Here is a 27032-nt window from a genome sequence, read left to right as displayed (position 1 = left end):
TTTCGGGAAAGGCTTCCTTACTGGGTGTGGAAATCTCCTATGCCTTTCCTCGCCTATTCTGTCAGCTTTAAAATTCTCTTTCAGTTGCCACCCTCACAGATGGATTAGGAAACTCTTTCCGGTGCACTCATTAGTGAAATGACCTCAATGAAGCTGGAATCCAATATCTAATCGCCGATTTTTAGCGAGTCCACACGCCAGGGGGGTCGGGGTCCAATGCAGCCCCGGCCAGGCCCAGGCCCCTTGGACTGGGCCACAGGAGGACACAGAGGAGGGTCCCGGCCCCCACGGTCGCGTTGCCGGCAGTTCTCCAAGGGCTTGGGCGTTTTCCAGAGGTAGGAGATGGAGGGGACTGATTTCTTCAGCGCCCCACTAACCACGCCACCCCACCCATGGGACACATCCCTAGAGAGAGAGAGAGACGCCCCATACACTCGCTCCCCTCCCCCATGCGCTGTGCCCCAGCCCGGGCCCGGGGGAATAGGCGGCAGCCCACCCACAGGGTGGGGGGCGCAGCTGAAAGGGGTTGTCGGGGAGGGCGGCCCCTGCCTGGGGTCAAAGGGCGGGCGACCCGCGCGTGCCCAATCGGCGGCGGCGGCGGCGGCGGCCACGAGCTGGGGGTGGGCCAGGCGAGGAGAGGAAGGGGGCTGGAAGGTCTCCACCTTGGCGAGTCCAGCCGTGGAGGCGCATCTTGTGTGAGTGTGAGTGAGTGAGTGTGAGTGTGAGTGTGTGTGTGTGTGTGTGTGTGTGTATAGAGAGACAGCCCCCCACCCCGGCCCGCCGCTCCCTGCCCGCCCCGCCCCACCCCGCCTGTCACCCCCGTCCCTCGGAGCCCGCCGGACCCGGCCGGTGAACTCAACAGGCCCGCCCGGTGCGGGTCAGCGCCGGCGCGGGGCCTGGGGCGGGAGGAGGCGGCGGGGAAGCGCAGAGAGGCTCGGCTTCTTGAGCGGGGCAGGGGCGCCCTCCGCCGTCTAGGGCCACACCACCCTGAACGCGCCCGATCTCGTCTGGTCTCGGAAGCTAAGCAGGGTCGGGCCTGGTTAGTACTTGGATGGGAGACCGCCTGGGAATACCGGGTGCCGTAGGCTTCTTTTTTTTTTTTTTTTTTTTTTTGTTTTGCCTCTTGTTCTGTCCCCTCTCTGGGAGCGAGGCGGCGGCCCGGGGCGGGGGTCACCCCCACCCTCAGCGCCCGCCGCGGTGCCTGGCGCCCCAGCCCGCACCGTGGGGCCTCCTCTTGTCCCAAGCCGCGACACCGCCGTCACGCGGCAGCATGCGTGGCTTCTGGACTGTCAGGTCTCAGACCAAAGGTCTGCTCCGTGGGAACCGACACGCTGGAGGAAACCTTGAGAGTCTGAGAGGGGAGGGAGTTCCAGAAGAAGGCCAGGATGTCATTTTGAGGGAGTATGTGACCAGAACTCGTCCCGTTGCTTTTGGGGTTCTATGGGCTACACGTAGGAATCTTTGGTGGTGGCACCTGATGTTGGGGGATCCGGAGTCACACCCAGACCTGCCCCACAGGCCTCCTTTTACTTTTCTCTTCGGATTCATTATGTTTAAAAAGTGTCTCTTATCTCTATGATTGCATTTTCTTTTCTCTCTCTTTTCAAGCAGATGATGGGAGTCCAAGTATTAAGGTGACATGTGTTGCCCGTGCCCCCCTCCCCCCTGTGTTCTTATTCATTAACCTCTGATGTTGTTCCAGCGTATTGTGGGGGTACCAATGTTAAGGTCGGGTACGTTGCCCTCTCCCAGCCTCCCCCCTCGGGTCAGAGCCTCAAGTGCGCCCATCCCCCAGTCGGTGCGCACCCACCCCATTCCTAATGGAGGTGTATGCCCATCCCCTCCCCCCACCCGCCCGACACCCACCCGATGAAGGTGATTCCTCTGTGTCCACTTGGGTGTCCGTCGGTTCGTACCCATTTGCTGGTGAGCGCGAGCACGTGGTGCTCGTGTGTCCATTCTTGGGCTACCTGGCTTACTGGAACGGGTTCCAGCTCTGGCCAGGAGAACCACGAGAGGTGCCCTCTCACCGCTGCTCCTCCTAGCTGAATAGCACTCCGTGGTGTCCACGCGCCACATTTCATTTACGCACTCGTGGGTCGATGGGCACTCGGGTCGCTTCCAGGTCTTTGCGATTGTGACTTGTGCCCTGACTCTAACCCTAACCCTTACCCAGCCCCGTCTCCTCCTCGGCCCCTGCCTGACTGACTCCTTCCCGCCCGGCCTGTCACCTGTCACCGTCCTCTGCCCCTGCCTGACACGCTCCTCCCCGCCCGGGCCGTCACCGTCCTCGGCCCCTGCCTGACGGGGCTCCTCCGTCGCCTGGGCCTTCCAAGGGCTTGGTGTGGACGCTGGTTCCAGGACGCCCTCCCAGGAACCCGGTAGCAGGGCGGCCGCAGCGTCTCGCGCCACCCAACCGTCCGCCGGCCGGCGGCCGTCGCTAAGTGGCCTGCGGGGGACGTGCCCCACTGTGGGGCGGGCGCCCAGCCTGGTGTCTTCTCTGAGGCCCCGTGGCTGCTTTTCCCCCCCCGCAAGGGGAGAGCCGCGGAGGTGGGGACCGCCTCCTCGTGGGGACGTACACCCAGCTCTCCACGTCGGATTCCGGGGCTCTCTGTCCTGCCAGATGGCCCAGCTGGCCTGCGGGTCCTTAGAGTGGCAAAAACATCCGAAAACTGAGATTGAGGGTCCGGTGGTTGTCTGCACTTTTGTGCTGGGCACCTCAGGGAGGCCCGGGGCTGGCTGGACAACGCGGTCTGCTGGGCGGGGGGGGGGGTTTGGAGGAGCAACTGATGCCCTTTGCACTTTGGGTAGCAAGTGTCTGAGGTGTCTCTGAGCCCTGCGCCATGTCGGGGGTGGGGGTGGGAGGTCGGGGGGGGTGGAGGAGCAGGAGGAGGAGGAGGAGGAGGAGGTGGGAAGGGCCGTGGCCTGCAGTCGTGTTCCCGGGGTGGCTTCTTCCACAGGCTGCTTGGCCTGGGCTCCCTGCACCTGGGCCTTTGGAGGACTGGCCCTGTGCTTGCCAACGTTTCCCCTGCAGGGACCCAGAGCTGGGAGGTTGCATCTCTCAGCCCTGGGTCGGGCAGAGCCCCAGCGGGCCATGCCCACAACCTCTCTCAGCACGGGTCCCCCAGAAGGCTCCTTTGGGACCAGGATTCTCTTGCGGGTGACTCTTTAAGGTCTGGCCCCTGGATGGAGGGGCACCAGGAGTAGAGGAGCAGGAAGGGGAAGGGGGTGGCCGTGCGAGGGGACACTTTCAGGCCAAGTCCCAGCTTCAGCCTGATCCTCCTGGGAACCCCGGGGTGTACGTCACACCTCCTGGTTGTCCCGCTCTGAGACAAGGAGCCGGGCTTCGCATTCCCCCAGCAGCCAGTCGTGGGCTGAGGACACCTGGGGCGTTGGGAACTCCCTGGCTTCTCCTTGGCTTAACATCTGGAGCTGCTTGTGAATCGCGCCGCCACACACACCCGAGTGCAGGTGTCTTCTGCACAGACTGCGGGCCTCGCTCTTCTGAATGCCGCTAGCTCGCCACCCACCCACGGGTGAACCTGGTCAGGGTACTTTCTCTCGGGGGCAGACTCTGATCCTGGCGGGCTACCGGTGTCTCTGTTTGCTCGTTTCTTTCTTCCATTTCGGGAAAGGCTTCCTTACTGGGTGTGGAAATCTCCTATGCCTTTCCTCGCCTATTCTGTCAGCTTTAAAATTCTCTTTCAGTTGCCACCCTCACAGATGGATTAGGAAACTCTTTCCGGTGCACTCATTAGTGAAATGACCTCAATGAAGCTGGAATCCAATATCTAATCGCCGATTTTTAGCGAGTCCACACGCCAGGGGGGTCGGGGTCCAATGCAGCCCCGGCCAGGCCCAGGCCCCTTGGACTGGGCCACAGGAGGACACAGAGGAGGGTCCCGGCCCCCACGGTCGCGTTGCCGGCAGTTCTCCAAGGGCTTGGGCGTTTTCCAGAGGTAGGAGATGGAGGGGACTGATTTCTTCAGCGCCCCACTAACCACGCCACCCCACCCATGGGACACATCCCTAGAGAGAGAGAGAGACGCCCCATACACTCGCTCCCCTCCCCCATGCGCTGTGCCCCAGCCCGGGCCCGGGGGAATAGGCGGCAGCCCACCCACAGGGTGGGGGGCGCAGCTGAAAGGGGTTGTCGGGGAGGGCGGCCCCTGCCTGGGGTCAAAGGGCGGGCGACCCGCGCGTGCGCAATCGGCGGCGGCGGCGGGGGCGGCCACGAGCTGGGGGTGGGCCAGGCGAGGAGAGGAAGGGGGCTGGAAGGTCTCCACCTTGGCGAGTCCAGCCGTGGAGGCGCATCTTGTGTGAGTGTGAGTGAGTGAGTGTGAGTGTGAGTGTGTGTGTGTGTGTGTGTGTGTGTATAGAGAGACAGCCCCCCACCCCGGCCCGCCGCTCCCTGCCCGCCCCGCCCCACCCCGCCTGTCACCCCCGTCCCTCGGAGCCCGCCGGACCCGGCCGGTGAACTCAACAGGCCCGCCCGGTGCGGGTCAGCGCTGGCGCGGGGCCTGGGGCGGGAGGAGGCGGCGGGAAAGCGCAGAGAGGCTCGGCTTCTTGAGCGGGGCAGGGGCGCCCTCCGCCGTCTAGGGCCACACCACCCTGAACGCGCCCGATCTCGTCTGGTCTCAGAAGCTAAGCAGGGTCGGGCCTGGTTAGTACTTGGATGGGAGACCGCCTGGGAATACCGGGTGCCGTAGGCTTCTTCTTTTTTTTTTTTTTTTTTTGTTTTGCCTCTTGTTCTGTCCCCTCTCTGGGAGCGAGGCGGCGGCCCGGGGCGGGGGTCACCCCCACCCTCAGCGCCCGCCGCGGTGCCTGGCGCCCCAGCCCGCACCGTGGGGCCTCCTCTTGTCCCAAGCCGCGACACCGCCGTCACGCGGCAGCATGCGTGGCTTCTGGACTGTCAGGTCTCAGACCAAAGGTCTGCTCCGTGGGAACCGACACGCTGGAGGAAACCTTGAGAGTCTGAGAGGGGAGGGAGTTCCAGAAGAAGGCCAGGATGTCATTTTGAGGGAGTATGTGACCAGAACTCGTCCCGTTGCTTTTGGGGTTCTATGGGCTACACGTAGGAATCTTTGGTGGTGGCACCTGATGTTGGGGGATCCGGAGTCACACCCAGACCTGCCCCACAGGCCTCCTTTTACTTTTCTCTTCGGATTCATTATGTTTAAAAAGTGTCTCTTATCTCTATGATTGCATTTTCTTTTCTCTCTCTTTTCAAGCAGATGATGGGAGTCCAAGTATTAAGGTGACATGTGTTGCCCGTGCCCCCCTCCCCCCTGTGTTCTTATTCATTAACCTCTGATGTTGTTCCAGCGTATTGTGGGGGTACCAATGTTAAGGTCGGGTACGTTGCCCTCTCCCAGCCTCCCCCCTCGGGTCAGAGCCTCAAGTGCGCCCATCCCCCAGTCGGTGCGCACCCACCCCATTCCTAATGGAGGTGTATGCCCATCCCCTCCCCCCACCCGCCCGACACCCACCCGATGAAGGTGATTCCTCTGTGTCCACTTGGGTGTCCGTCGGTTCGTACCCATTTGCTGGTGAGCGCGAGCACGTGGTGCTCGTGTGTCCATTCTTGGGCTACCTGGCTTACTGGAACGGGTTCCAGCTCTGGCCAGGAGAACCACGAGAGGTGCCCTCTCACCGCTGCTCCTCCTAGCTGAATAGCACTCCGTGGTGTCCACGCGCCACATTTCATTTACGCACTCGTGGGTCGATGGGCACTCGGGTCGCTTCCAGGTCTTTGCGATTGTGACTTGTGCCCTGACTCTAACCCTAACCCTTACCCAGCCCCGTCTCCTCCTCGGCCCCTGCCTGACTGACTCCTTCCCGCCCGGCCTGTCACCTGTCACCGTCCTCTGCCCCTGCCTGACACGCTCCTCCCCGCCCGGGCCGTCACCGTCCTCGGCCCCTGCCTGACGGGGCTCCTCCGTCGCCTGGGCCTTCCAAGGGCTTGGTGTGGACGCTGGTTCCAGGACGCCCTCCCAGGAACCCGGTAGCAGGGCGGCCGCAGCGTCTCGCGCCACCCAACCGTCCGCCGGCCGGCGGCCGTCGCTAAGTGGCCTGCGGGGGACGTGCCCCCACTGTGGGGCGGGCGCCCAGCCTGGTGTCTTCTCTGAGGCCCCGTGGCTGCTTTTCCCCCCCCCGCAAGGGGAGAGCCGCGGAGGTGGGGACCGCCTCCTCGTGGGGACGTACACCCAGCTCTCCACGTCGGATTCCGGGGCTCTCTGTCCTGCCAGAAGGCCCAGCTGGCCTGCGGGTCCTTAGAGTGGCAAAAACATCCGAAAACTGAGATTGAGGGTCCGGTGGTTGTCTGCACTTTTGTGCTGGGCACCCCAGGGAGGCCCGGGGGCTGGCTGGACAACGCGGTCTGCTGGGCGGGGGGGGGTTTGGAGGAGCAACTGATGCCCTTTGCACTTTGGGTAGCAAGTGTCTGAGGTGTCTCTGAGCCCTGCGCCATGTCGGGGGTGGGGGTGGGAGGTCGGGGGGGGGGTGGAGGAGCAGGAGGAGGAGGAGGAGGAGGAGGTGGGAAGGGCCGTGGCCTGCAGTCGTGTTCCCGGGGTGGCTTCTTCCACAGGCTGCTTGGCCTGGGCTCCCTGCACCTGGGCCTTTGGAGGACTGGCCCTGTGCTTGCCAACGCTTCCCCTGCAGGGACCCAGAGCTGGGAGGTTGCATCTCTCAGCCCTGGGTCGGGCAGAGCCCCAGCGGGCCATGCCCACAACCTCTCTCAGCACGGGTCCCCCAGAAGGCTCCTTTGGGACCAGGATTCTCTTGCGGGTGACTCTTTAAGGTCTGGCCCCTGGATGGAGGGGCACCAGGAGTAGAGGAGCAGGAAGGGGAAGGGGGTGGCCGTGCGAGGGGACACTTTCAGGCCAAGTCCCAGCTTCAGCCTGATCCTCCTGGGAACCCCGGGGTGTACGTCACACCTCCTGGTTGTCCCGCTCTGAGACAAGGAGCCGGGCTTCGCATTCCCCCAGCAGCCAGTCGTGGGCTGAGGACACCTGGGGCGTTGGGAACTCCCTGGCTTCTCCTTGGCTTAACATCTGGAGCTGCTTGTGAATCGCGCCGCCACACACACCCGAGTGCAGGTGTCTTCTGCACAGACTGCGGGCCTCGCTCTTCTGAATGCCGCTAGCTCGCCACCCACCCACGGGTGAACCTGGTCAGGGTACTTTCTCTCGGGGGCAGACTCTGATCCTGGCGGGCTACCGGTGTCTCTGTTTGCTCGTTTCTTTCTTCCATTTCGGGAAAGGCTTCCTTACTGGGTGTGGAAATCTCCTATGCCTTTCCTCGCCTATTCTGTCAGCTTTAAAATTCTCTTTCAGTTGCCACCCTCACAGATGGATTAGGAAACTCTTTCCGGTGCACTCATTAGTGAAATGACCTCAATGAAGCTGGAATCCAATATCTAATCGCCGATTTTTAGCGAGTCCACACGCCAGGGGGGTCGGGGTCCAATGCAGCCCCGGCCAGGCCCAGGCCCCTTGGACTGGGCCACAGGAGGACACAGAGGAGGGTCCCGGCCCCCACGGTCGCGTTGCCGGCAGTTCTCCAAGGGCTTGGGCGTTTTCCAGAGGTAGGAGATGGAGGGGACTGATTTCTTCAGCGCCCCACTAACCACGCCACCCCACCCATGGGACACATCCCTAGAGAGAGAGAGAGACGCCCCATACACTCGCTCCCCTCCCCCATGCGCTGTGCCCCAGCCCGGGCCCGGGGGAATAGGCGGCAGCCCACCCACAGGGTGGGGGGCGCAGCTGAAAGGGGTTGTCGGGGAGGGCGGCCCCTGCCTGGGGTCAAAGGGCGGGCGACCCGCGCGTGCCCAATCGGCGGCGGCGGCGGCGGCGGGGGCGGCCACGAGCTGGGGGTGGGCCAGGCGAGGAGAGGAAGGGGGCTGGAAGGTCTCCACCTTGGCGAGTCCAGCCGTGGAGGCGCATCTTGTGTGAGTGTGAGTGAGTGAGTGTGAGTGTGTGTGTGTGTGTGTGTGTGTGTATAGAGAGACAGCCCCCCACCCCGGCCCGCCCCGCCCCGCCCCGCCTGTAACCCCCGTCCCTCGGAGCCCGCCGGACCCGGCCGGTGAACTCAACAGGCCCGCCCGGTGCGGGTCAGCGCCGGTGCGGGGCCTGGGGGGGGAGGAGGCGGCGGGGAAGCGCAGAGAGGCTCGGCTTCTTGAGCGGGGCAGGGGCGCCCTCCGCCGTCTAGGGCCACACCACCCTGAACGCGCCCGATCTCGTCTGGTCTTGGAAGCTAAGCAGGGTCGGGCCTGGTTAGTACTTGGATGGGAGACCGCCTGGGAATACCGGGTGCCGTAGGCTTCTTCTTCTTTTTTTTTTTTTTTTTGTTTTGCCTCTTGTTCTGTCCCCTCTCTGGGAGCGAGGCGGCGGCCCGGGGCGGGGGTCACCCCCACCCTCAGCGCCCGCCGCGGTGCCTGGCGCCCCAGCCCGCACCGTGGGGCCTCCTCTTGTCCCAAGCCGCGACACCGCCGTCACGCGGCAGCATGCGTGGCTTCTGGACTGTCAGGTCTCAGACCAAAGGTCTGGCACCCTGTCTGACCGTCCCCCATGGGTGTGTGGACACACGCAGATCGACACAGCGCACGGCCTGCCCATTTCCCATGGGTGTGTGGAAACAGCTAGATCCACACAGAGCCCTTCCTTCCTGTCACCCATGGGTGAGTGGACACAGCCTGATCCACACTGCGCCCTGCCTGCCTGTGTCCCTTTGGTGTGTGGACACAGCCAGTTCCACACTGCGCCCTGACTGCCCGTCTCCCGTGGGTGAGTTTACACAGTCACATCCACACTGCGCCCTGTCCGCCTGTCTCTGCTGGGTGTGTGGACACAAGAAGTTCCACACAGCGCACTGCCACCCGTCTCCCGTGGGTTAGGGGACACAATAAATCCACACGGCGCCAAGCCAACATGTCTCCCATGGGTGAGTAGACACAGCCACGTCCACACAGCGTCCTGCCTACCCGTCTGTTTGATGTGTGGACACAGCAAGTTCCACACTGCTCCCTGTCTGCCCGTGTCCCGTGGATGTGTGGACAATGACAGTTCCACACATAGCCCAGCCTGCATGTCACCCATGGGTGAGTGGATACAGCCAGATCCACACTGTGCCCTGCCTGCCCTTCTCCCGTGGGTGAGTGGACACAGCCAGATCCACACGGCGAACAGCCTGCCCGTCTCCCATGGTTCAGTGGACACAGCCACATCCAAACTGCGCCTGACTGACCGTCTCCCTTGGGTTTTTGGACACAGCCACATCCACACGACGCCCTGCCTGCCCGTCTCCCGTGAGTAAGTGGACACAGCCAGTTCCACACAGAGCCCTGCCTGCCCATCTCCCTTTGGTGAGTGGACACCTCCACATCCGTACTGCGCCCTGCATGCCCGTCTCCCATGGGTGAGTGGACACAGCCAGTTCCACACTGCGCCTAGCCTGCCCGTCACCCATGGGTGAGTGGACACAGCTAGATCCACACTGCGCCCGGCCTGCACGTCTACTGTGCTTGTGTGGACACAGTCAGTTCCACACAGAGCACTGCCTGACCGTCTCCCGTAGGTGTGTGGACATAGCCAGTTCCACACTGCGCTCTGCCTTCTCGTCACCCATGCGTGAGTGGACACAGCCAGATGCACACTGCGCCCTGCATGCCCCTCTCCCGTTTGTGTGTGGACACAGCCAGATCCACACGGCTCCCAGCCTGCCCGTCTCCCGTGGGTGTGTTGACACAGCGACATCCACACAGCACCCTGCTTGACCGTCTCCCGTGGGTGAGTAGACACAGCCAGTTCCACACTGCGCCCTGCCTGCCCGTCTCCCGTGGGTGAGTGGAGACAGCCACATCTACACATGCCCTGCCTGCCCGTCTCTGGTGGGTGTGTGGACACAGCCATTTCCACACTGCGTCCTGCTTGCCCGTCACCCATGGGTGAGTGATCACAGCCAGATCCACACTGCACCCTGCCTGCCCATCTTCCGTGGGTGAGTGGACACAGCCAGTTCCACACTGCGCCCTGCCTGCCCGTCACCCATTGGAGATTGGACAAGCCAGATCCACACTGCACCCTGCCTGTCCTTCTCCCGTGGTTGAGTGGACACAGCCAGTTCCACACTGCACCCTGCCTGCCAGTCTCCTGTGGGTGAGTGGAGATAGCCACATCCACACAGCGCCCTGCCTGCCCGTCTCTTGTGGGTGTGTGTACACAGCCATTTCGACACTGCGCCCTGCTTGCCCGTCAACCATGTGTGAGTGGACACAGCCAGATCCACACAGCACCCTGCCTGCCCGTCTCCGGTGGGTGTGTGGACACAGCCATATCCACACAGCGCCCTGCCTGCCCGTCTCCCATGGGTGAATGGACACAGACAGATCCACACAGCGCCCTGCATGCCCGTCTCCGGTGGGTGTGTGGACACAGCCAGATCCACACAGCGCCCTGATGCCCGTCTCCCATGGGTGATTGGACACAGCCAGATCCACACAGCGCCCTGCCTGCCCGTCTCTGGTGGGTGTGTGGACACAGCCAGATCCACACAGCGCCCTGCCTGCCCATCTCCCATGAGTGTGTCGACACAACCATATCCACACGGCGCCCAGCCTGCCCGAATCCCGTGGGTGAGTGGACACAGCCACATCCACACAGCACCCTTTCTGACCATCTCCCATGGATGTGTGGACACAGCATGTTCCACACAGCGCCCTGCCTGCCCGTCTGCCGTGGGTGAGTGGACACAGCCAGATCCACATAGCGCCCTCCCTGCCCGTCTCCGTGAGTGTGTGTACACGGCAACATCCACACGGCGCCCAGCCTGCCCGTCTCCCGTGCGTGAGTGGACACAGCCACATCCACACAGCCCCCTGCCTGCCCGTCTACCGTGGGTGAGTAGACACAGCCAGATCCACACAGTGCTGCGACCTGCCTGCCCGTCTCCCGTATGTTAGTGGACATAGCCAGATCCACACAGTGCCCTGCCTGCCCGTCTCTCATGAGTGTGTCGACACAACCAGATCCACACGGCGCCCAGCCTGCACGTCTCCCATGGGTGTGTGGACACAGCCAGATACACACAGCGCCCTGCCTGCCCGTCTCCCGTGGGTGAGTGGACACAGCCAGATCCACACTGCACCCTGCCTGCCCGTCTCCCATGGGTTAGTGGACACAACCAGATACACACAGTGCCCTGCCTGCCCGTCTCCCATGGGTATGTGGACACGGCCAGAACCACACTGCACTCTGCATGCCCGTCTCCCGTGGGTGTGTGGACACAGCGAGTTCCACACAGAACCCTGCCTGGCAGTCTCCCATGGGTGTATGCACACAGCCGGATCCACACGACGCCCAGCCTGCCCGTCTCCCATGGGTGTGTGGACACAGTCAGATGCACACGGCACCCAGCCTGCCCGTCTTCAGTGAGTGAGTGGACACAGCCAGATCTACACTGCGCCCTGCCTGCCCATCTACTGTGGGTGTGTGGTCACAGCCAGTTGCACACAGAGCCCTGCCTGCCCGTCTCCGGTGCGTGTGTGGACACAGCCAGTTCCACACTGCGCCCTGCCTGCCCATCTCCCGTAGGTGAGTAGACACTACCATTTCCACACTGCGCCCTGCCTGCCAATCTTCCGTGGCTGAGTGGAGACAGGCACATCCACACAGAGTCCTGCCTGCCCGTCTCTGGTGGTGGTTGTGGACACTGCCAGTTCCAAACTGCGCCCTGCCTGCCAGTCACAGATGTGTGATTGGACACAGCCACATCCACACTGCGCCCTGCCTGCCAGTCTCCCGTGGGTGTGTGGATACGGCAAGATCCACACTGCGCCCTTCCTGCCCGTCTCCCGTGTGTGAGTGGGCACAGCCAAATCTATACTCCACCCTGCCTGCCCGTCACCCATGGGTGAGTGGACATAGCCAGTTCCACACAGCGCCCTACCTGACGTCTCAGGTGGTTGTGTGGACACAGCAAGTTCCACACTGCACCCTGCCTACCCGTCTCCCGTGGGTGAGTGGACACAGCCACATTCACACTGCGCCCTGCCTGCCAGTCTCCCGTGGGTGAGTGGACACAGCTAGTTCCACACAGAGCCCTTCCTGCCCGTCTCCCTTGGGTGAGTGGACACAGCCACTTCTACACTCTGCCCTGCCTGCCCGTCTCCTGTAGGTGAGTGGACACAGCCACATCCACATGCGACATTCCTGTACATCTCCCGTGGATGAGAGGACACAGACAGTTCCACACTGCGACCTACTTGCCCGTCTGACTTGGGTGTGTGAACACGGCAAGATCCACACTGTGCCCTGCCTGCCTGTCTCCCGTGGGTGAGTGGACACAGCCTGTTACACACTGTGCCCTACCTGCCCGTCTCCCGTGGGTGTGTGGACACGGCCAGATCCACACAGCGCCCTGCCTGCCCATCTCCCGTGGGTGAGTGGACACAGACACATTCACACTGCGCCGTGCCTGCCCGTCTCCCATGGGTGTGTGGACACAGCAAGATCCACTCTGCGCCCTGCCTGTCCATCTCCCGTGGGTGAGTGGACACAGCCAGATCCACACTGCGCCTTGCCTGCCCGTCTCCCGTGGGTGAGTGGACACAGCCAGATCCGCATTGCGCCCTGCCTGCCCATCTGCCGTGGGTGAGTGGACACAGCCAGATCCGCACTGCGCCCTGCCTGCCCGTCTGCCGTGGGTCAGTGGACATAGCCAGAAACACACAGCACCCTCTTTACCCGTCTCTCATGGGTGAGTGGACACAGCCAGATCCGCACTGCGCCCTGCCTGCCCGTCTGCCGTGGGTCAGTGGACATAGCCAGATACACACAGCACCCTCTCTGCCCGTCTCCCGTGGGTGAATGGACACAGCCAGATCCTCACTGCGCCTTGCCTGCCCGTCTGCCGTGGGTGAGTGGACACAGCCGGATCCGCACTGCGCCCTGCCTGCCCGTCTGCCATGGGTGAGTGGACACAGCCAGATCCGCACTGCACCCTGCCTGCCCATCTGCCGTTGGTCAATGGACATAGCCAGATCCACACAGCACCCTCTCTGTCCGTCTCCCGTGGGTGAGTGGACACAGCCAGATCCGCACTGTGCCCTGCCTTCCCGTCTGCCTTGGGTGAGTGGACACAGCCAGATCCGCACGGCGCCCTGCCTGCCCGTCTGCCGTGGGTCAGTGGACATAGCCAGATCCACACAGCACCCTCTCTGCCCGTCTCCCGTGGGTGAGTGTACACAGCCAGATCCACACTGAGCCCTCAATGCCCGTTTCCCGTGGGTCAGTGGGCACAACCAGATCCACACTGCGCCCTCATGCCCGTCTCCCGTGGGTGAGTGGACACAGCCAGATCCACACTGCGCCCTCACTGCCCATCTCCCTTAGGTGAGTGGACACAGCCAGATCAACACGGCGCCCTCACTGCCCGTCTACCTTAGGTGAGTGGACACAGCCAGATCCACACTGCGCCCTCACTGCCCATCTCCCTTGGGTGACTGGACACAGCCAGATCCCCACTGCGCCCTCACTGCCCGTCTCCCGTGGGTGAGTAGACAAAGCCAGATCCGCACTGCGCCCTGCCTGCCGGTCTGCCATGGTTGAGTGGACACAGCCAGATCCGCACTGCGCCCTGCTTACCCGTCTGCCATGGTTCAGTGGACACAGCTATATCCACACAGCACCCTCTCTGCCCGTCTCCCTTGGGTGAGTGGACATAGCCAGATCCACACTGCGCTCTCACTGCCCGTCTCCCGTGGGAGTGTGAACACAGCCAATTCCACACTGTGCCCTGCCTGCCCGTCAACCGTGGATGAGTGGACACAGCCAGATCCACACTGTGCACTCACTGTCCATCTCCCGTGAGTGAGTGGACACAGCCAGATCCACACTGAGCCGTCACTGCCCGTCTCCCGTGAGTGAGTGGACACAGCCAGATCCACACTGAGCTCTCACTTCTCGTCTCCCGTGAGTGAGTGGACACAGCCAGATCCACACTGCGCCCTGCCTGCCCGTATGCCGTGGGTGAGTGGACACAACCAGGACCGCACTGCGCCCTGCCTGACCATCTGCCGTGGGTGAGTGGACACAGCCAGATCCGCACTGTGCCCTGCCAGCCCGTCTGCCGTGGGTCAGTGGACATAGCCAGATCCACACAGCACCCTCTCTGCCCGTCTCCCGTGGGTGAGTGGAAACAGCCAGATCCACACTGTGCCCTCACTGCCCGTCTCACGTTGGTGAGTGGACACAGCCAGATCCGCACTGCGCCCTGCCTACCCATCTGCCGTCGGGCCAGTGGACACAGCCAGATCCACACAGCACCCTCTGTGCCCGTCTCCCGTGGGTGAGTGACACAGCCAGATCCACACTGTGCCCTGCCTGCCCGTCTGCCGTGGGTCAGTGGACATAGCCAGATCCAAACAGCACCCTCTCTGCCCGTCTCCCGTGCATGAGTGTACACAGCGAGATCCACACTGCGCACTCAATGTCCGTTTCCCGTGAGACAGTGGACACAACCAGATCCACACTGCGCCCTCACTGCCCGTCTCCGGTGGGTGAGTGGATACAGCCAGATCCGCACTGCGCCCTGCCTGCCCGTCTGCCGTGGGTCAGTGGACATAGCCAGATCCACACAGCACCCTCTCTGCCCGTCTCCCGTGGATGAGTGGACACAGCCAGATCCACACTGCACCCTGCCTGCCCGTCTCCCGTGGGTGAGTGGACACAGCCAGATCCACACTGCGCCCTGCCTGCCCATCTCCCATGGGTTAGTGGACACAGCCAGATCCGCACTGCGCCCTGCCTGCCCGTCTGCCGTGGGTGAGTGGATACAGCCAGATCCGCACTGCGCCCTGCCTGCCCGTCTGCCGTGGGTCAGTGGACATAGCCAGATCCACACAGCACACTCTCTGCCTGTCTCCTGTGGATGAGTGGACACAGCCAGATCCACACTGCGCCCTGCCTGCCCGTCTCCCGTTGGTGAGTGGACACAGCCAGTTCCGCACTGCGCCCTGCCTGCACGTCTGCCGTGGGTGAGTGGATACAAACAGATCCACACTGCGCCCTGCCTGCCCGTCTGCCGTGGGTCAGTGGACATAGCAAGATCCACACAGCACCCTCTCTGCCCGTCTCCCGTGGGTGAATGGCCACAGCGAGATCCACACTGCGCCTTGCCTGCCCGTCTGCCGTGGGTCAGTGGACATAGCCAGATCCACACAGCACCCTCTCTGCCCGTCTCCCGTGGATGAGTGGACATAGCCAGATCCACACGGTGCACTCACTGCCCGTCTCCCGTGAGTGAGTGGACACAACCAGATCCACACTGAGCCCTCACTGCCCATCTCCCGTGAGTGAGTGGACACAGCCAGATCCACACTGAGCTCTCACTGCTCGTCTCCCATGAGTGAGTGGACACAGCCAGATCCACACTGAGCCCTCACTGCCCGTCTCCCGTGGGTGAGTGGACACAGACAGATCCACACTGCGCCCTCATTGCCCGTCTCCCGTGGGTGTGTGGACACAGCCAGATCCACACTGTGCCCTGCCTGCACGTCTTCCGTAGGTCAGTGGACATAGCCAGATTCACAGCACCCTCTCTGACCGTCTCCTGTGGGTGAGTGGACACAGACAGATCCACACTGCGCCCTCCCTGCCCGTATCCTGTGGGTAGTGGACACAGCCAGATCCGCACTTCGCCCAGCCTGCCCGTCTGCCGAGAGTGAGTGGACACAGCCAGATCCGCACTGCGCCCTGCCTGCCCGTGTGCCGTGGGTCAGTGGACATAGCCAGATCCACACAGCACCCTCTCTGCCCGTCTCCCGTGGGTGAGTGGACACAGCCAGATCCACACTGCGCCCTCCCTGCCCGTATCCTGTGGGTAGTGGACACAGCCAGATCCGCACTGCGCCCAGCCTGCCTGTCTGCCGTGGGTGAGTGGACACAGCCAGATCCGCACTGCGCCCTGCCTGCCCGTCTCCCGTGGGTAGTGGACACAGCCAGATCTGCACTTCGCCCAGTCTGCCCGTCTGCCGTGGGTGAGTGGACACAGCCAGATCCGCACTGCGCCCAGCCTGCCCGAATGCCGGGTGTCAGTGGACATAGCCTGATCCACACAGCACCCTCTCTTCCCGTCTCCCGGGGGTGAGTGGACACAGCCAGATCCACACTGCGCCTTGCCTGCCCGTCTCCCGTGGGTGAGTGGACACAGCCAAATCCGCACTGCGCTCTGCCTGCCCGTCTGCCTTAGGTGAGTGGACACAGCCAGATCCGCACTGCGTCCTGCCTGCTCGTCTGCGGTGGGTCAGTGGACATAGCCAGATCCACACAGCACCCTCTCTGCCCGTCTCCCGTGGGTGAGTGGACACAGCCAGATCCACAGTGCGCATTACCTGCCCGTCTCCCGTTGGTGAATGGAGACAGCCAGATCTGCACTCGCCCTGCCTGCCTGTCTGCCGTGGGTGAGTGGACACAGCCAGATCCGCACTGCGCCCTGCCTGCCCGTCTTCCGTGGGTCAGTGCACATAGCCAGATATACACAGCACCCTCTCAGCCCGTCTCCCGTGTGTGAGTGGACACAGCCAGATCCCCACAGCGCCCTGACTGCCCGTCTGCCATGGGTGAGTGGACACAGCCAGATCCACACTGCGCCCTCACTGCCCGTCTCCCGTGGGTGAGTGGACAAAGCCAGATCTGCACTGCGCCCTGCCTGCCTGTCTGCCGGGGGTGAGTGGACACAGACAGTTCCGCACTGCACCCTGCCTGCCTGTCTCCCGTGGGTGAGTGGACACAGCCACATCCGCACTGCGCCCTCACTGCCCGTCTCCCGTTGGTGAGTGGACACAGCCAGATCCGCACTGCGCCCTGCTTGCCCGTCTGCGGTGGGTCAGTGGACACAGGCAGATGCACACAGCGCCCTCTCTGCCCGCCTCCCGTGGGTGAGTGGACACAGCCAGATCCACACTGCGCCCTCACTGCCCGTCTCCCTTGGGTGAGTGGACAAAGCCAGATCCGCACTGCGCCCTGCCTGTCCGTCTGCCGGGGGTGAGTGGACACAGCCAGTTCCGCACTGCGCCCTGCCTGCCCGTCTCCCGTAGGTGAGTGGACACAGCCACATCCGCACTGCGCCCTCACTGCCCGTCTCCCGTTGGTGAGTGGACACAGCCAGATCCACACTGCGCCCTGCCTGCCCGTCTCCCGTGGCTAGTGGACACAGCCAGATCTGCACAGGCCCTGCCTGCCCGTCTGCCGTGAGTGAGTGGACACAGCCAGATCCGCACAGCGCCCTGCCTGCCCGTCTGCCGTGGGTCAGTGGACATAGCCAGATCCACAGAGCACCCTCTCTGCCGGTCTCCCGTGGGTGAGTGGACACAGCCAGATCCAGACTGCGCCTTGCCTGCCCGTCTCCGGTGGTTGAGTGGACACAGCCAGATCCGCACTGCGCCCTGCCTGCCCGTCTGCCGTGGGTGAGTGGACACAGCCAGATCTGTACTCTGACCTGCCTGCCCGTCTTTCGTGGGTGAGTGGACATAGCCAGATCCACACTGCGCCTTGCCTGCCCGTCTCCCGTGGGTGAGTAGACACAGCCAGATCCGCAATGCTCCCTGCCTGCCCGTCTGCTGTGGGTGAGTGGACATAGCCAGATCCGCACTGCGCCGTGTCTGCCCGTGTCCTGTGAGTGAGTGGACACAGCCAGAACCACACTGCACCCTGCCTGCCCATCTGCCGTGGGTCAGTGGATATAGCCAGATCCACACAGCACCCTCTCTGCCCGTCTCCCGTGGTTGAGTGGACACAGACAGATCCACACTGCGCCTTGCCTGCCCGTCGCCCGTGTGTGTGTGGACACAGCCAGATGCGCACAGGCCCTGCCTGCCCGTCTGCCATGGGTGAGTGGACACAGCCAGATCCTCACAGCGTCCTGCCTGCCCGTCTGCCGTGGGTCAGTGGACATAGCCAGATCCACACAGCACCCTCTCTGCCCGTCTCCCGTGGGTGAGTGGACACAGCCAGATCCACACTGCGCCTTGCATCCCCGTCTCCCTTGGGTGAGTGGACACAGCCAGATCCGCACTGCGCCCTGCCTGCCCGTTTGCCATGGGTGAGTGGACACAGCCAGATCCGCACTGCGCCCTGCCTGCCCGTCTGCGGTGGGTCAGTGGACATAGCCAGATCCACACAGCACCCTCTCTGCCCGTCTCCCGTGGGTGAGTGGACACAGACAGATCCACAATGCGCCTTGCCTGCCCGTTTCCCGTGGGAGAGTGGAAACAGCCAGATCCGCACAGGCCCTGCCTGCCAGTCTGCCCTGGGTGAGTGGACACAGCCAGATCCACAATGCGCTCTCACTGCCCGTCTCCCGTGGGAGTGTGGACACAGCCAGATCCACACTGTGCCCTGCCTGCCTGTCTCCCGTGGCGAGTGGACATAGCCAGATCGACACAACACCCTCTCTGCCCGTCTCCCATGGGTGAGTGGACACACCCAGATCCACACTGTGCCCTGCCTGCCCGTCTCCCGTGGGTGAATGGACACAGCCAGATCCCCACAGCGCCCTGACTGCCCGTCTGCCGTGAGTGAGTGGACAAAGCCAGATCCACACTGTGCCCTCACTACTTGTCTCCCGTTGGTGTGTGGACACAGCCAGATCCACACTGTTCCCTGCCTGACTGTCTCCCGTGTGTGAGTGGACATAGCCAGATCCACACAGCACCCTCTCTGCCCGTCTCCCGTGGGTGAGTGGACACAGCCAGATCCGCACTGCGCCCTGCCTGCCCGTCTGCTGTGGGTCAGTGGACATAGCCAGATCCACACAGCACCCTCTCTGCCCGTCTCTTGTGGGTAAGTGGACACAGCCATATCCACATGTGCCTTGCCTGCCCGTTTTCCGTGGGTGAGTGGTCACAGCCAGATCCGCACTGCAGCCTGCCTGCCCGTCAGCCATGGGTGAGTGGACACAGCCTGATCCACACTGCGCCCTACCTGCCCGTCTCTTGTGGGTAGTGGACACAGCCAGATCCGCACAGGCCCTGCCTGCCAGTCTGCCGTGGGTGAGTGGACACAGCCAGATCCGCACTGCGCCCTGCCTGCCCATCTGCCGTGGGTCAGTGGACATAGCCAGATCCACTCAGCACCCTTTCTGCCCGTCTCCCGTGGGTGAGTGGACACAGCCATATCCACACTGCACCTTGCCTGCCCGTCTCCCGTGGGTGAGTGGACACAGCCAGATCCGCACTGCGCCCTGCCTGCCCGTCTGCCGTGGGTGAGTGGACATAGCCAGATCCGCACTGGGCCCTGCCTGCTCGTCTGCCATGAGTCAGTGGACATAGCCAGATCCACACAGCACCCTCTCTGCCCGTCAACCTTAAGGTAGTGGACACAGCCAGATCCACACAACGCCTTGCCTGCCCGGCTCCCGTGGGTGAGTGGACACAGCCAGAACAACACTGCGCACTCACTGCCCGTCTCCCGTGGGAGTGTGGACACAGCCCGATCCACACTGCGCAATGCCTGCCCCTCTGCCGTGGGTCAGTGGACATAGCCAGATCCACACGGTACCCTCTCTGCCCGTCTCCCGTGGGTGAGTGGACACAGCCAGATCCACACTGCGCCCTGCCTGCCCGTCTGCCGTGGGTGAGTGGACACAGTCAGATCCGCACTGCGCCCTGCCTGACCGTCTGCCGTGGGTGAGTTGACACAGCCAGATCCGCACTGCGCCCTGCCTGCCCGTCTGCCGTGGGTGATTGGACACAGCAATATCCGCACTGCGCACTGCCTGCCCATCTGCCGTGGGTCAGTGGACATAGCCAGATGCAAACAGCACCCTCTCTGCCCGTCTCCCGTGGGTGAGTGGACACAGCCAGATCCACACTGTGCCCTGCCTTCCCTTCTCCAATGGGTGAGTGGACACAGCCAGATCCACACTGCGCCTTGCCTGCCCATCTCCCATGGGTGAGTGGACACAGCCAGATCCCCACAGCGCCCTGACTGCCCATCTGCTGTGGGTGAGTGGACACAGCTAGATCCACACTGCGCCCTCACTGCCCGTCTCCCGTGGGAGTGTGGTCACAGCCAGATCCACACTGTGCCCTGCCTGCCTGTCTCCCGTCGGTGAGTGGACATAGCCAGATCCACACAGGACCCTCTCTGCCCGTCTCCCGTGGGTGAGTGGACACAGCCAGATCCACACTGCGCCTTGCCTGCCCATCTACCGTGGGTGATTGGACACAGCCAGATCCGCACTCCGCCCTGCATGCCCGTTTGCCGTGGGTGAGTGTACAAAGCCAGATCCGCACTGCGCCCTGCCTCCCCGTCTGCCGAGGGTCAGTGGACATAGCCAGATCCACACAGCACCCTCTCTGCCCGTCTCCCGTGGGTGAGTGGACACAGCCAGATCCAAACTGCGCCTTGCCTGTCGGTCTCTCGTTGGTGAGTGGAGACAGCTAGATCCGCAGTGCGCCCTGCCTGCCCGTCTGCCGTGGGTGAGTGGACACAGCCTGATCCTCACAGCGCCCTGCCTGCCCATCTGCCGTGGGTCAGTGGACATAGCCAGATCCACACAGCACCCTCTCTGTCCGTCTCCCGTGGGTGAGTGGACACAGCCAGATCCACACTACGCCTTGCCTGCCCGTCTCCCGTGGGTGAATGGACACATCCAGATCAGCAATGCGCAATGTCTGCCCGTCTTCCGTAGGTGAGTGGACACAGCCAGATCCGCACTGCGCCCTGCCTGTCCGTCTGCCGTGGGTCAGTGGACATAGCCAGATCCACACAGCACCCTCTCTGCCCGTCTCCCGTGGGTGAGTGGAAACAGCCAGAACCGCACTGCGCCTTGCCTGCCCGTCTCCCGTGGGTGAGCGGACACAGCCAGATCCAAACTGCGCCCGGTCTGCCCGTCTGCCGTGGGTGAGTTTACACAGCCATATCCGCACTGCGCTCTGCCTGCCCATCTGCCGTGGGTCAGTGGACATAGCCAGATCCACACAGCACCCTCTCTGCCCGTCTCCCGTGGGTGAGTGGACACAGCCAGATCCGCACTGCGCCCTGCTTGCCCGTCTGCCGTGGGTGAGTGGACACAGCCAGATCCACACTGCACCCTCACTGCTCGTCTCCCGTTGGAGTGTGGACACAGCCAGATCCACACTGCGCCTTGCCTGCCCGTCTGCCGTGGGTGAGTAGACACAGCCAGATCCGCACTGCACCCTGCCTGCCCGTCTGCCGTGGGTGAGTCGACACAGCCAGATCCGCACTGTGCCCTGCCTGCCCATCTGCCATGGGTGAGTGGACACAGCCAGATCCACACTGCGCCCTCACTTCCCGTCTCCGGTGGGTGAGTGGACACAGCCAGATCCACACTGCGCCCTCACTGCCCGTCTCCCGAGGGAGTGTGGACACAGCCAGATCCACAATGTGCCCTGCCTGCCTGTCTCCCGTGGGTGAGTGGACATAGCCAGATCCACACAGCACCCTCTCTGCCCGTCTGCCGTGGTGAGTGGACACAGCCAGATCCACACTGCGCCTTGCCTGCCCGTCTTCCGTGGGTGAGTAGTCACAGCCAGATCCGCACTGCAGCCTGCCTGCCCGTCAGCCATGGGTGAGTGGACACAGCCTGATCCACACTGCGCCCTACCTGCCCGTCTCTTGTGGGTAGTGGACACAGCCAGATCCGCACAGGCCCTGCCTGCCAGTCTGCCGTGGGTGAGTGGACACAGCCAGATCCGCACTGCGCCCTGCCTGCCCATCTGCCGTGGGTCAGTGGACATAGCCAGATCCACACAGCACCCTTTCTGCCCGTCTCCCGTGGGTGAGTGGACACAGCCATATCCACACTGCGCCTTGCCTGCCCGTCTCCCGTGGGTGAGTGGACACAGCCAGATCCGCACTGCTCCCTGCCTGCCCGTCTGCCGTGGGTGAGTGGACACAGGCAGATCCGTACTGCGCCCTGCCTGCCCGTCTGCCGTGGGTCAGTGGACATAGCCAGATCCACACAGTACCCTCTCTGCCCGTATTTCGTGGGTGCATGGACACAGCCAAATCCACACTGCGGCTTGACTGCACGTCTCCCGTGGGTGAGTGAGCACAGCCAGATCCGCACTGCGCCCTGCTTGCCCGTCTCCCGTGGGTGAGTGGACATAGCCAGATCCGCACTGCGCCCTTCCTGCTCGTCTGCCGTGGGTCAGTGGACATAGCCAGATCCACACAGTACCCTCTCTGCCCGTCTTTCGTGGGTGCATGGACACAGCCAAATCCACACTGCGGCTTGACTGCACGTCTCCCGTGGGTGAGTGGGCACAGCCAGATCCGCACTGCGCCCTGCCTGCCCGTCTGCCGTGGGTGAGTGGACATAGCCAGATCCGCACTGGGCCCTGCCTGCTCGTCTGCCATAAGTCAGTGGACATAGCCAGATCCACACAGCACCCTCTCTGGCCGTCCTCCGTGGGTGAGTGGACACAGCCAGATCTGCACTGCGCCCTGCCTGCCTGTCTCCCGTGGGTGAGTGGACACAGCCAGATCCACACTGCGCCTTGCCTGCCCGACTCCCGTGGGTGAGTGGACACAGCCAGATCCACACTGTGCCCTGCCTGCCCCTCTCCCGTGGGGGAGTGGACACAGCCAGATCCACACTGTGCCCTGCCTGCCCGTCTGCCGTGGGTGAGTGGATACAGCCAGATCCGCACTGCGCCCTGCCTACCCGTCTGCCGTGGGTCACTGGACATAGGCAGATCCACAGAGCACCCTCTCTACCCGTCTCCCGTGGGTGAGTGGACACAGCCTGATCCACACTGTGCCCTACCTGCCCGTCTCTTGTGGTTAGTGGACACAGCCAGATCCGCACAGGCCCTGCCTGCCAGTCTGCCGTGGGTGAGTGGACACAGCCAGATCCGCACTGCGCCCTGCCTGCCCATCTGCCGTGGGTCAGTGGACATAGCCAGATCCACACAGCACCCTCTCTGCCCGTCTCCCTTGGGTGAGTGGACACAGCCATATCCAAACTGCGCCTTGCCTGCCCGTCTGCCGTTGGTGAGTGGACACAGCCAGATCCGCACTGCTCCCTGCCTGCCTGTCTGCCGTGGGTGAGTGGACACAGCCAGATCCGCACTGCGCCCTACCTGCTCGTCTGCCGTGGGTCAGTGGACATAGCCAGATCCACACAGTACACTCTCTGCCCATCTTTCGTGGGTGAGTGGACACAGCCAGATCAACACTGCGGCTTGACTGCACGTCTCGCGAGGGTGAGTGGGCACAGCCAGATCCGCAATGCGCCCTGCCTGACCGTCTGCCTTGGGTGAGTGGACATAGCCAGATCCGCACTGCGCCCTGCCTGCTCGTCTGCCATGAGTCAGTGGACATAGCCAGATCCACACAGCACCCTCTCTGCCCGTCTCCCGTGGGTGAGTGGACACAGCCAGATCCACAGTGCGCATTGCCTGCCCGTCTCCCGTGGGTGAGTGGACACAGCCAGATCTGCACTGTGCCCTGCCTGCCTGTCTGCCGTGGGTCAGTGGACACAGCCAGATCCGCACTGCTCCCTGCCTGCCCGTCTTCCAGGGGTCAGTGGACATAGACAAATCCACACAGCACCCTCTCTGCCCGTCTCCCGTGGGTGAGTGGACACAGCCAGATCCACACTGCGCCCTGCCTGCCGGACTCCTGTGGGTGAGTGGACACAGCCAGATCCACACTGTGCCCTGCCTGCCCGTCTCCCGTGGGTGAGTGGACACAGCCAGATCCTCACTGCGCCCTGCCTGCCCGTCTGCCGTGGGTCAGTGGACATAGCCACATCCACAGAGCACCCTCTCTGCCCGTCTCCCGTGGGTGAGTGGGCACAGCCAGATCCGCACTGCGCCCTGCCTGCCCGTCTGCCGTGGATCAGTGGACACAGCCAGATCCACACTGCGCCTTGCCTGCCCGTCTCCCGTGGATGTGTGGACACAGCCAGATCCGCACTGCGCGCTGCCTGTCCGTCTGCCATGGGTGAGTAGACACAGCCAGATCCGCACTGCGCCCTGCCTCGTGGGTCAGTGGACATATCCAGATCCACACAGCACCCTCTGTGCCCGTCTCCCGTGGGTGAGTGGACACAGCCAGATACACACTGCGCATTGCCTGCCCGTCGCCCGTGGGTGAGTGGACATAGCCAATTCCGCACTGCTCCCTGTCTGCCCGTCTGCCGTGGGTGAGTGGACACAGCCAGATCCGCACTGCGCCCTGCCTGCCCGTCTGCTGTGGGTCAGTGGACATAGCCAGATCCACACAACACCCTCTCTGCCCGTCTCTTGTGGGTGAGTGGACACAGCCATATCCAAATGTGCCTTGCCTGCCCGTCTCCCGTGGGTGAGTGGACACAGCCAGATCCGCACTGCGCCCTGCCTGCCCGTCTGCCGTGGGTCAGTGGACATAGCCACATCCACAGAGCACCCTCTTTGCCCGTCTCCCGTCGGTGAGTGGACACAGCCAGATCCACACTGCGCATTGCCTGCCCGTCGCCCGTGGGTGAGTGGACACAGCCAATTCCGCACTGCTCCCTGTCTGCCCGTCTGCCGTGGGTGAGTGGACACAGCCAGATCCGCACTGCGCCCTGCCTGCCCGTCTGCTGTGGGTCAGTGGACATAGCCAGATCCACACAACACCCTCTCTGCCCGTCTCTTGTGGGTGAGTGGACACAGCCATATCCAAATGTGCCTTGCCTGCCCGTCTCCCGTGGGTGAGTGGACACAGCCAGATCCGCACTGCGCCCTGCCTGCCCGTCTGCCGTGGGTCAGTGGACATAGCCACATCCACAGAGCACCCTCTTTGCCCGTCTCCCGTCGGTGAGTGGACACAGCCAGATCCACACTGCGCATTGCCTGCCCGTCGCCCGTGGGTGAGTGGACACAGCCAATTCCGCACTGCTCCCTGTCTGCCCGTCTGCCATGGGTGAGTGGACACAGCCAGATCCGCACTGCGCCCAGCCTGCCTGTCTGCTGTGGGTCAGTGGACATAGCCAGATCCACACAGCACCCTCTCTGCCCGTCTCTTGTGGGTAGTGGACATATCCAGATCCAAAATGCGCCCGGTCTGCCCGTCTGCCGTGGGTGAGTTGACACAGCCAGATCCGCACTGCGCCCTGCCTGCCCGTCTGCCGTGGGTGAGTGGACACAGCCAGATCCGCACTGCGCCCTGCCTGCCCATCTGCCGTGGGTCAGTGGACATAGCCAGATTTACACAGCACCCTCTCTGCCCGTCTCCCTTGGGTGAGTGGACATAGCTAGATCCACACTGCGCCTTGCCTGCCCGTCTCCCGTGAGTGAGTGGACACTGCCAGATCCGCACTGCGTCCTGCTTGCCCGTCTGCCGTGTGTCAGTAGACATAGCCAGATCCACACAGCACCCTCTCTGCCCGTCTCCGTGGGTGAGTGGACACAGCCAGATCCACACTGCGCCTTGCCTGCCCGTCTCCCGTGGGTGAGTGGACACAGCCAGATCAGCAATGCGCACTGCCTGCCCGTCTTCCGTAGGTGAGTGAACACAGCCAGATCCGCACTACGCCCTTCCTGCCCGTCTACCGTGGGTCAGTGGACATAGCCAGATCCACACAGCACCCTCTCTGCCCGTCTCCCGTGAGTGAGTGGACACAGCCAGATCCAAACTGCGCCCGGTCTGCCCGTCTGCCGTGGGTGAGTTGAAACAGCCATATCAGCACTGCGCCCTGCCTGCCCGTCTGCCGTGGGTCAGTGGACATAGCCAGATCCACACAGCACCCTCTGCCCGTCTCCCGTGTGTGAGTCGACACAGCCAGATCCACACTGTGCCCTTCCTGCCCGTCTCCCGTGGGTGAGTGGATACATCCAGATCCACACTGTGCCCTGCCTGCCCTTCTCCCGTGGGTGATTGGACACAGCAAGATCCACACTGCTCCCTGCCTACACGTCTCCCGTGGGTAGGTGGACATACCCAGATCCACACAGCACCCTCTCTGCCCGTCTCCCGTTGGTGAGTGGACACTGCCATATCCACACTGCGCCTTGCCTGCCCGTCTCCCGTGGGTGAGTGGACACATCCAGGTCCACACTGTGCCCTGCCTGCTCGTCTCCCGTGGGTGAGTGGATACAGCCGGATCCACACTGCGCCCTGCCTGCATGCCTCCCGTTGGTGAGTGGACACAGCCAGATCCACACTGGAACTTGCCGGCCCGTCTCCCGTGGGTGAGTGGACACAGCCAGATAAACACAGCACCCTCACTGCCCGTCACCCATGGGTGAGTGGACACAGCCAGATCCACACTGGGTTCTCACTGCCCATCTCCCGTGTTGAGTGGACACAGCCAGATCCACAGTGCTCCCTGCCTGCCCATCTCCCGTGGGTGTGTGGACACAGCCGGATCCACACAGCACCCTCACTGCCCGTCTCCCGTGCGTGAGTGGACACAGCCAGATCCACACAGCGCCCTCTCTGCCCATCTCCCGAGGGTGAGTGGACACAGCCAGATCCACACTGTGCTTTGCCTGCCCGTCTCCCGTGTGTGAGTGGACACAGCCAGATCTGCACTGCGCCCTGCCTGCCCCTCTGCCGTGGGTGAGAGGACACAGCCAGATCTGCACTGCGCCCTGCCTGCCCGTCTGCCGTGGGTGAGTGGACACAGCCCGATCCGCACAGCGCCCTGCCTGCCCGTGTGCCCTGGGTCAGTGGACATAGCCAGATACACACAGCACCCTCTCTGCCCGTCTCCCGTGGGTGACAGGACACAGCCAGATCCACACTGCGCCTTGCCTGCCCGTCGCCCGTGGGTGAGTGGACACAGCCAATTCCGCACTGCTCCCTGTCTGCCCGTCTGTCGTGGGTGAGTGGACACAGCCAGATCCACACTGCGCCCTGCCTGCCCGTCTGCTGTGGGTCAGTGGACATAGCCAGATCCACACAGCACCCTCTCTGCCCGTCTCCCGTGGGTGAGTGGACACAGCCAGATCCACACTGCGCCTTGCCTGCCCGACTCCCGTGGGTGAATGGACACAGCCAGATCCACACTGTGCCCTGCCTGCCCGTCTCCCGTGGGTC

General features: G+C 63.3%; 3 non-coding genes across 3 annotated transcripts; all 3 read left to right on the top strand.

The window, feature by feature from the left end:
- The first annotated feature begins 969 nt into the window (after positions 1-969).
- LOC142871034 (5S ribosomal RNA) lies at positions 970-1088 on the top strand. Its single transcript, XR_012919380.1, has one exon. It is a non-coding gene; the product is annotated as a 5S ribosomal RNA (ribosomal RNA).
- A 3505-nt stretch (positions 1089-4593) lies between these two features.
- LOC142871060 (5S ribosomal RNA) lies at positions 4594-4712 on the top strand. Its single transcript, XR_012919406.1, has one exon. It is a non-coding gene; the product is annotated as a 5S ribosomal RNA (ribosomal RNA).
- Positions 4713-8205: 3493 nt separating this feature from the next.
- On the top strand, positions 8206-8324 carry LOC142871038 (5S ribosomal RNA). Its single transcript, XR_012919384.1, has one exon. It is a non-coding gene; the product is annotated as a 5S ribosomal RNA (ribosomal RNA).
- Positions 8325-27032: the final 18708 nt, after the last annotated feature.

Source organism: Microcebus murinus, chromosome 5 (assembly GCF_040939455.1).
Source record: "Microcebus murinus isolate Inina chromosome 5, M.murinus_Inina_mat1.0, whole genome shotgun sequence".
Taxonomy (NCBI): domain Eukaryota; kingdom Metazoa; phylum Chordata; class Mammalia; order Primates; family Cheirogaleidae; genus Microcebus; species Microcebus murinus.
Note: the sequence above shows the minus strand (reverse complement) of the source record. Positions and strands in the feature narration are given on the sequence as shown.